We start from the raw sequence: 10,400 nt of genomic DNA, 5'->3' as shown, positions 1-10,400 counted from the left end.
TGTATCCTTACTTCTGCTCTTTTTATATACCTCTTTGATATACCTCTTTAACCCCATTTTACTTTTTTTTTCCATTTTTCTGTTCCTCCACCTTAATGGTAAATAATACCTTACCACCCCTATGTAAGCAGATATTGCTTATTAAGCAAGAGGATAACCACATAAAGATAGTCCTTAGATATGAATAATTGCAAATTTGTTTATTACCCTTGTAACTCATTTCAGAGTTTCATATCATATACTCATTTACCATATTCTTCAAATCAGGCAATTGGTTATACGTCCTGATATTCCATATCCCATGACTCTTTGTTCTAGATTATCTGTCCCTGTTTAGAAAAAAATAAAAATAATGAAACAAAAAAAGATCTTTCCATAAACATGAATGTTTACTCACTGGGCAGACACCCATGTCTCAGACTTTAATTTAGGGAAACAATAGCAGTCATTGGATAAATCCAATTCAGATGGTCGGTCTTTCCCCTGAGATCGGTCAGCTTAGAAGGTTACTGCAAAAAAGACGTACAGATTCAATGAGAGAGCTTCCATTGGAGAAATCTGTACCTTACATTTGGTGGGATTTTTAAGGCAACCTTAGAATATATAAAAGCCAAAATTTTTTTAAAAGAGATTTGACATTTATTTGACACAGCAATACATATTTCCCCAGTAGAATATAACAATTCTTGACAACATATTTGTTTGACAATATTTGTAATTATTGCATTGAAATGTTAGTGGCATCCTTTAAAGCTGAATTCCATCTTGCAGCCTCAATTGAGTACATTGAGTAAAAGTATTAGAAACGCGTTTGATTGCAGCCTACAAGTACATTCAGCCTAAATCCAACGCGTTTCTAATACTTTAGTGCAGATTCTTCCTCAGGGAAAGGATACCGCTCTAAAACAATAATTATCAATAGTTAAACCTTTATACATATTGTTTATGGTCCAAGAGTTGAGAAACCAACTTTACACATCTTTTACATACCACCAAAATTGATCAAACTTAAAATGCTTTGCTGTATTTTGGAGAATGAGTCCCCCCCCATATGTAGCATGAGGTTATCACTTGACATGCAGGAACCACAGGCGCCACATTGAAGAATACTGTAGTGATAAAGCGTATCAATTAATGTGATGTCCTATTTATTGATATCCCAAGAATATATAGCACAAGGCATCAAAAACATATCTGAAGGAGTGCTATTTCTTTTATTTTATATAAAAGGGACCAAAAATTAATTAAACATTCATCATGTATATCACATGAACAAATATATGGTAAATGAATATTTGAACCAATCTTATTATCCCTCCATAGTTTAAAAATGTACCATCAAAAAAAGAAATAGTCACTTAGGTATCTAAACTATGAAAGTTTCTTGTATTCTAGGCATTCAAAACAGTCACTTACATTCTTGAAGTTCACCATGAACTATATAGAAGCACAGTGCTGTAAAAGTTGAACATCAAAGGTCTGCTGTTCAGACTTTGACCCATCAAGGGTCGGGAACAGGCGTGGTACATGTGGTTCCCCCAGGGACCGAACACAATTTGAAAGCTGCCTCCGAGTCACAATACTTAGAGCCTTATATAGTTCCAATCAGGGGCAGACTGACCATTTGGAAACTCGGGCACTGCCCGACCCGAGGGCCCGGGGTCAGTAGGGGGCCCCATGAGATGTCCCTGGTACCTTTTTCATAGGATTTTTTGAGTTTGGGCATGGACACAGGGGCCCCATGATCCCCTATTGCCCAGGGGCCCCATGATTTGTCAGTCCGCTCCTGGTTCCAATAGTATTGTAATGTATGTATTTCTCCTCCCATATGCAGATATGCATCCTCCCGACAGGAAGATGGCGCCTATATTGTGGTTCCCCGCGTTCAACACAACTGCGCAGGCACATTCGCATCATACGCACTAGCGTCACAACCGGCTCCCGGAAAATGGTTTCTGGAGATTGAGTGGGCGCCATGTTGGAGACCACTGCCGACACGGAAGGAAAGGACCAATTTGGAGCATGAGGAGCAGAGAGAATTCTGCCCCTTCACTCTACAAGGCCGCAAAAAGGGGCCCCCCCCGGCTGCAAAGGTGGACCGGGGGACCCCTTCCATGCTGGGCATGCCAACAAAGCAAAGCCCAATCTAGAGGGGGATCACAAACTCCAACACAGAGAGCATGTACAATAATTATTAAAAGGACAAAACATAACAAAATAATCTGGATGAGAGAGCTTCCATAGGATAGATTTTTTTGTCAGATTAATTTTACAAATGCAATCCAATGTCTATGGGTATCTGTAATCTCCCTGTTAATAGCAATTGGTGTTCATAATTTCAATCACTGCCTGCTGATCTCCCAGGGAACAATAATGGTCAGCCATCAGACACACTGCGACAACTTTCTTTGGCTTGACAATGGATCATGATAAGAAGCAAAGCGTAACACTGGTGATTTAAAAGGTGATATTGGAGATACACAGTAACTCATTTTATGAATTATGTGTTATTCTGCTAATGCAGTAACACAGCTTGAATTATAAGACCTGAGATCAGTGCAGATACAGAGTTCCTTTGCTTTAGTTAATCAGTGCCACTGACTCAAACCACCCTCTGTACCTTTAATCTACACATAAAAATGTCATAGCTGCTATGTGAAGTCATTGTGCTAAGGGCTCGTTTACACTTGTAGTGTCTATGAAAAGTGATCTGGGGTGGTGATGAGTGGTTAACAGGCATCAATTGCCACCTCCAGAATGTTTTGTTTTTTGGCAGCTGAACAGCCTTTTTTAATGGGAATATTTCTCCTCTACTGCAAGCCTAGTGTTTGACTCACTGTTGCGGCATGTCCTCATTCACTTGAATGGGTTGAGTTTGGTGGTGATACTGCCCCCCAAATACATGTCCTCATTCACTTGAATGGGTTGAGTTTGGTGGTGATACTGCCCCCCAAATACAACTGGGGGATCATTTACGCCAAACCATCACAACCACAACATGTATACACTCCCATCCCATTGTCTTAGGTAGACGATTTTGGAAAAAAATAAAATACTTTTTGCTATATAACATATCCAATAAAACATTTTTAAAATCTAATTTCTTCATAAATTTAGGCCAAAATGTATTGTGCGCCATGTCTTTGCTAAAAAAAATCCCAATACGTGTAAACGAATTGGTTTACGTGAAAGTTATAGCTTCTACAAATGGCGGTGTATATATAGTGGAATTTTAATTTATTTACTTTTTATACTAGTAATGGCGGTGATCAGCAACTTATAGCAGGACTGCAGGACTGCGGCAGGCACTTTAACACTGGGTGGGAACTGGGACTGACTTACTGCCACTGACATCCCCAGTGACACTAATACAGTGATCAGGGCTAATAAAAAGCACTGACACTGTACTAATGACACTGGTCAGGAAGGGGTTAATATCTGGGGCGATCAAAGGGTTAATTGTGTGCTGTGAGTTATTTTACTGTATGTGCTGTGTGTGTTTTACTAGGGAGTCATGCTGTGCAGAGAGATACAAAGCAGAATGTCCGTGCCAAGGGCGGACTGATCATTTGGAAACTCGGGCACTGCCCGAGAGCCTGGGGTCAGTAGGGGGCCCCATGAGATGCCCCTGGTAACTTTTTCATAGGTTTTTTTCAGTTTGGGCAAGGACACAGGGGCCCCATGATCCCCTATTGCCCGGGGGCCCCATGAGTTGTCAGTCCGCCCCTGGTCCATGCTGACAGCAGAGAGACCTGTGTTGTTTATATACAGGTCTCTCCCCTGTCAGCTTTCCCCAACCATCACCGAGTGCCAGCCAGGAATCGCCAGCCGGGACCCAGTGATTGACATCTCTAGCTGCCAATAGCAGGACAGGTAGGGCGGCACGTACGTGCACCCTACCCGGAAATGAATATCACGTTTATATCTCCTAGATTGTAGGCTCGAAAGAGCAGGGCCCTTGAATCCCTCGTGTTTTTTTTTGTTGCTGTATTGTCTCATGTTCTGTCCCCCACTATAATGTACAGTGCTGAGCAAACCTTTTAGCGCTAAATAAATACTGTATAATAATAATAATATACATGATTTTGTGTGGTCCTGCAGCCCTGTAGCAGTACTTCTGCTGTAGGGCAGAGGTCAACTGGTTAAGAGGGGTGGTTGCGGGAGTGGTAAAAATGTAGCTCAACTGCCTAATTTACTGACCCCTTCCCTCAAGTGTAAACTGAGCCTTAAAGATTTCTATTATTATGTCTGCTACATTCTTTAAAATTGATTAAGGCAAAGAAGGAAACAATTGTTTGTATTGAATACTAAAAATATGAATGGAAAACGTAATAGAGCACATTTATTAATAGTGTAATAACTGTTGAATACATTCTTTTTACACAGACATTTGGCAGAAATGAAAAGAGAAATTTCTGAAAGTCATGCAAATGAAGTCGCAAATGTGGCACAGTGCAGACAAACAGATGCAAGCCCTCCACTTTAGCTACCGGTAAACAGCAATGTAAAAAAAAAAGAGAGGAAAAATTACCCCATAATAAATATATTCATTTCATGAAATTCAAAAGTGCTTAGTTTGAGTTTGAAAATAAGTTTAACCAAGAGTACTTCCCAAAAAAGAGTAATGGATAATTATTCCCAAATAATACACAGCTTTCATGCTGATCCCATTCAGACATAAACCAAAAAAAATTAAAATCATTTTATTCTGTCCCCTTGAAGGTTGACTTCATATTGTGCAAATAAAAAAAAACCCTATAAATTAAATGATGCCAACCTTTTTTATATTGACATAGGAAAGGGTCATTTAAATGGGAAATTCCCCTTTTATTTATTACTCTATGTTTGAAATGACATAGCTAATCCATTCAGCTAATCAGTGCTGCTATTACTACTTATGCTACAATTAGTCATGCCTTCGAACAGTTTTTATATTTGCACCAGTTTTTACTGAAAAGTGCTCATTCTGTTTTTGCAGTGCACCTGCAGCTGCTTTGCATTTGGTATTTAAAATGTGTCTGTCTATAGGGTGGCTACATCGCCTTTCAAGATCCCATGGGGTCTGCCGTAGTCACTCTCATGTGCACACTGTCGGTCTGGATTATACGCTAGAGCCAATGCAATGTGGTCATGTGACCATTATGTGATGTGTATAGTGCACGTTCCCAGACCAGAGGTTCGAGTGCTGAGAGACACAAAGCAAACAGATTTTATATCAAAATGTAAGTGATTGGGAACATAATTTGCAAAAATTCTTTATAGTGTAAGTTCCCTTAGTAAACCAGAAATAAGAAAAAAAAATTAATACTATTTTAATGCTTAGCCAGAAGTTTCTTTTTCATTTTGGAAAGAGTAAAGTAAATGTTTAAAACCCCCTGCAAGATCACTTTGTTTTCCATGTCCTCTTGGTACAACTTTTCCTTCACTTCCCGTCTAGAAGACACAACAATAAATAGAGGAAATTCCAAAGTAAGGAAATCCCCTCTTAAGCTGGCCATGGATTGAAATTTGGCTGGTTCAGCAGGAATCGTCAGAATTGTGATCCATCTATGGCCATTCCTGTCCATTAGAACTACCAATCGACTTCGGATAAACGGTCCTACTGGAAAATTACCATTCGATCAGTGCTTGCAGCTAATGAGCGTGGGAGTCCCGCTGTCAGAATGCCATGACATAACGGGAGGGATACCGTCATCCACATCGAATGTGTGGATGGGGGAATCAGTTCAGTTTTTTCGATGCGCCGATTTAACCATGTATGGTCAGCTTTAGAAAGTTTACACCACAGCAGTAGTCCCCACGGGAAGATTTCCCCTTTTGACCTGCTCTCATATTAACTGTAAAAATGTGGATTTCCCATCCTTTTCTGCCCCATGACAATGATATCAGGACAAAGAAAGAGGGCAGATGCCCCCAGCAGGTACACAAACCGCTTTAGAAACCTTGAGGGGGCAATGGATGTGCAAAGAGGAAGGCAATAAAAGCAGAATGTATAAACTCCAAATTCCATTTTTTTCAGACTCTTCTAGTATATCATAAAAATTCAACACGTTTTGGGGGTTCAGAAGGGTCCTCTTCATCAGGAGTTAACAAACTGTGTACTGGACTGATCCTGAAGTACATAGTATGAGGGCTCCAGATGCAGGTTTAAAAGATACAATCACCTACACCTTTCTTCTACTTCCCGAGCTATAAAAGCCTAACAGAGGCTCTATGTCTTTTCCACTTCAACACCAACAAAAATGTTTAGGCTTTTGGTACACTTTAAGTCTATATTGTGTTTAATGTAGCTGATGAATAAGTCGAGGCTGGAATAGAAGTGTATATGTGATACTGTTGTGAGGAAGGTTTCCTCTTCTTTCCTGTTCTTCCCAGACTCCCTTTAGCAGTGTATGCATTTGTTTTGACCAATGAGTTAGTGAGTGTTACTAAACCCAGGATCCTGCATTCACTATATCTGATCTCCCACGGTACACACAACATGGAAATGCAACTATTTTAGTAACTATAAACTGCTAAATACCTTTTCTCATCAGCAGTTAGAGCAGTCTTTTGACTTCTATCAGTGTCCAGCAGAGCACTGGTTAAAGCTTCTAGGAGGAGTTTTTATTCCCCCTGATTTTCCTATAAGGCTGCAGGACCCTGATTTTATTTTCATCTGGGGATCCAGCCTGTAAGTCTGTTGTTTTTCAACAGAACAAACTGCCCTGCAAAAGTAGCACAGGGATGAGACAAACCATTTACAACTGACAGGGGTGCTTACAAAAATCAGCTTTTATCTATTTATGTAGAACCTTTATACTTTAAGGAAAAACTGTTGCTTTAACTGCAGTTTGGATTGAATTGGTTTTCTATTTTTTTTGCAAAAGCTTGTACAGTGTACTTGTGTTTATAACAGCACTGCTGTAAACATTCATGTTAATGACAGGCTGCTTCATGTTGGTTTTGAGATGATACCAAACATTGTCAAGCATTTAGGTGCTTAAAACAGCATGCAGGATACACAGGGGCAGACTGACAACTCATGGGGCCCCCGGGCAATAGGGGATCATGGGGCCCCTGTGTCCTTGCCCAAACTCAAAAAAGCCTATGAAAAAGGTACCAGGGGCATCTCATGGGGCCCCCTACTGACCCCAGGCCCTCGGGCAGTGCCCGAGTTTCCAAATGCTCAGTCTGCTCCTGAGGATACATCAACAGGAGTCCATTGTTCACAGAAGGACCAACTCCCATCAACGTATATTGCACTGAAAACAGCTTGGTATGGTGCAGTTGCATTGACCTAAATCTACCCATTTAAGTGAACCAAATGGGGGCTTCTAAAAATGTAATACATCTGTGCTATGTCAAGCACTTCAGGATTAAATGAGCCTTCAAAGTGTACACAATCTCCAGCGCCCATTGAAAGTATATAGATATAGCTAAAGCAAAGTGTAACTATTTCTAATAATCAAACACTACTGTAAATGTGACATACTGCAAATGGAAGTCAAGAACGAAAGCGGTGGGTGTATAAAAGAGCAAAATAACATGTGCAGAACATCTGAGGATCATAATAACAAAAGTACATTTACTGTGATATCATTAATAGTTAACTAAAGCAGAAATCATTGCAAGCTTTTAAGGCAATCTGCCATATGAAGAGAACTTGTAACCTGAAAGCGTACAATGTTTTCCACCATAGTTAGTTATTAACGGTAGACCCTTAAAGAAAACCCGTCATGAGAGCAATATGTGGGCTGCCATTGCTGATCTGCTTCTGAAAATACTAGTTACCTGTTATACTAACACACTGATTTCAATACTTGTAGTCATTAACGAGGAACTAGCATGTAGATTAGAAAAGAAGAACTCATATTAAAGTGGAACCTAACTGTAACTGAGCACCACAAACTAAAACACTCTTTTTTAATATTCAAAGCAAACTCACCCATCCATCCATGTCTCTGTGCTTTATTTTGTTGAGAATTCACTTTGAAAAACAGCCCCCTAGCTTTTCTATCTCTGGCCATCTTGAGTAAGGGCAGATGATTCATGTAGCATTTACTTCCTGGGATCCATCTGCCCTTAGTTCAGGCATGCAGGCAGGAGGGTGTGCTTAGCTGAGATATACCTTTCTCCAGGTGAAAGAAATGCCCATGAAGTCTCCTGGGATTTGTGATATCATTTTGGCCTAGGCTATAAACAAGGAAGAAATGTAGAACAAAAAAGATAAAGCAGTACTCCATGTAAATTTTTTTATTTTCCCATGCTGTGGGGTTTTGCCCGTACTGCATGGGAAAACTGCTCGCTTTATCCAAGGATTTAGGGAAGAGTTATACTTACTCTGTCCTCTGATCTTCTGATAAACTGTGCTCCCCCACGTCCAGCGGTGGACTGTTCCTGCTGTCCTTACGCCTGAAGCCTGTCTATGGGTGTGATGACGTCAGGAACAGTCCATTCACAAGACCGCTAGCGTGCAGAAGTGGTGAGGACCGGTCTGACACTCCGAAGATCGGTGGATTCGGTAAGTATATCTTCACTGTTATCATCCCTAGACAAAAATGAGCAGTTAGCCCATACAGTGGCCCCACTGCATGGTTCTAAAATGTTTTCCCAAATTTCTGCTTTAAAAACAAGTAAAGATAATATAATTTACCTTTCTATTTATTAAGGCTAGAAGCATAAGGATTAAAAACAATTCTGCTTTAGTATTTTACTAGCCAAAACCATTTTTTAGTTTTGGATTGGGTGGGGAAGTGTCAGTCCCTCTTTCATGTTCTTATTGCCCTCTGTGTCCTCATTGGGAGGATTATCTTCAGTATTTGTACTGGTGACCACTGTCATCTACAAAGAAAGTGAGATGAAAACCAAAATTCCCAGATCAAGAGGTAAGGGGAACCCTTCCAATGAGGACACCTGTTCCAGGGACACCTACGAGTGGAATTCCCTTGACTCTGGGAGAGTTTTGGAACCTCCTGTTGCGCCTTTGGGTCAGAAGGTATATAGAAATTACCCTAGGGGAGCATAGACAGCAAAATATAAACTGCCAGGGGTTCTTACCCTTCTTTACTCTACCTAAAGCTTAAAATGATTCTAAAGGTTCTTTTTTTTTTTTGTAAAATAACAACCATGTCTATATTTATCTGCTGTATGCTGTGTTTTACACAGAGCAGCCTGGATCCTCCTCTTCTCGGGTCACCCCGCAGGCTCTCCTGGCTCCTCCTGTCTATTGGGCGCCCCCACAGCAAGCAGCTGGGGGCACCCGCTGCTCCGTGTGTCCATGCACACATGGAGCCATGACTTGGCCCCACCCCCTCTCTCCTCATTAGCTGACTGGCTGTGATTGACAGCAGTGGGAGCCAATGGCCCCTGCTTGCTGTCTCAGCCAATGAAGAGGCAGAGACCTGGGGCAGCCGAGGCTGTCATTCACATTGCTGGTTTGCAATGAGGCTCAGGCAAGTATTTAGGGGGCTGGGGGAGCTGCTGCACACAGAAGGTTTTTTTACCTTCATGAATAGAATGCATGAAGGTAAAAACCCTTCAGCCTTTACAGCCATTTTAGAAAAAAAGTCAGGCTTTAAAGCAGTATTAACCCCAAGAGTAAACATTTATTATATTGCAGCTTACCAATTTTTAGATGTGATGGCTGTGTTAGTTTCCTTTTTTTGGCTTTCGTTCTTTGATTTTCTTCTGGTGATTCAGCCAGTAAGTCTGCTGTTTTTCCAAAGTTCAAGCTCTTCTGCAGAATGTATCCGTTTACATTGATGAGGCCATCCATTTACCACTGGCAGGGGTGAAAAAAATTATCAGCTCTTATTTATTCATGTAAAACTTTTATCCCAAAAGGAAAAAATACTGTTTGCTGTAACTGATTATAAAGTGTGAGCTGGAGTTTGGGTTCAGTTTGTTATTGTATTAAAATCTGCTAATACATCTAACACTCCCATCCCACCCAGACTGACAATGCTGCTGTCTGCTGTGTCCTGTGCTCATTCCTCCAAAGTAGTGTCTCACTAATACAGAAGGTGTGTTACTGGCCAGATCACCAGGTGAAAACAGAGAGAAAAAAGCCGAAAAAAAGAAAACTAATGCAGCCACCACATCTAATCATTGGTAAGCTGCAATATAATACATTTTTGGTTTTGGGTTTAATACCGCTTTAATTTTGAAAGACAGCATGTCAGCCAGACAACTAGAATTTTCAGAAGGTATAGCAATAAGTATCTTTCTATTTTCTCATGACAGATTTCTCTATGCATTACTTAGTTTGGTCTGTAACAGTCTGATAAAGAGGAAGTGTCAGCCTGCCGATCAGAGCGCTAGTCTGCATCCGCTAGTAAAAATAGTGAGACGTGCACTATGTTCCGAAGACAGCTATGCATCTTTACAGTAATGGGAAACCCTGCATGTGCGTAATATAT

The 10,400-nt window shown here is 40.7% G+C and overlaps 1 long non-coding RNA gene across 1 annotated transcript; it reads right to left on the bottom strand.

Moving 5' to 3' along the window:
- Positions 1-221: 221 nt before the first annotated feature.
- LOC149445939 (uncharacterized) lies at positions 222-10,397 on the bottom strand. Its single transcript, XR_016306297.1, has 4 exons — positions 10,242-10,397; positions 9,607-9,763; positions 7,924-8,175; positions 222-509 (listed from the first exon to the last, which is right to left on the bottom strand). It is a non-coding gene; the product is annotated as an uncharacterized LOC149445939 (long non-coding RNA).
- Between the last annotated feature and the right edge of the window lie 3 nt (positions 10,398-10,400).

This window comes from Staurois parvus, unplaced genomic scaffold (genome assembly GCF_062004578.1).
Source record: "Staurois parvus isolate SC_StPar_1 unplaced genomic scaffold, SC_StPar_1.0 ptg000704l, whole genome shotgun sequence".
NCBI classification, from domain to species: Eukaryota; Metazoa; Chordata; class Amphibia; order Anura; family Ranidae; genus Staurois; species Staurois parvus.
The sequence above is the reverse complement of the archived record's forward strand: the minus strand, read 5'-3'. Positions and strand labels throughout refer to the sequence as shown.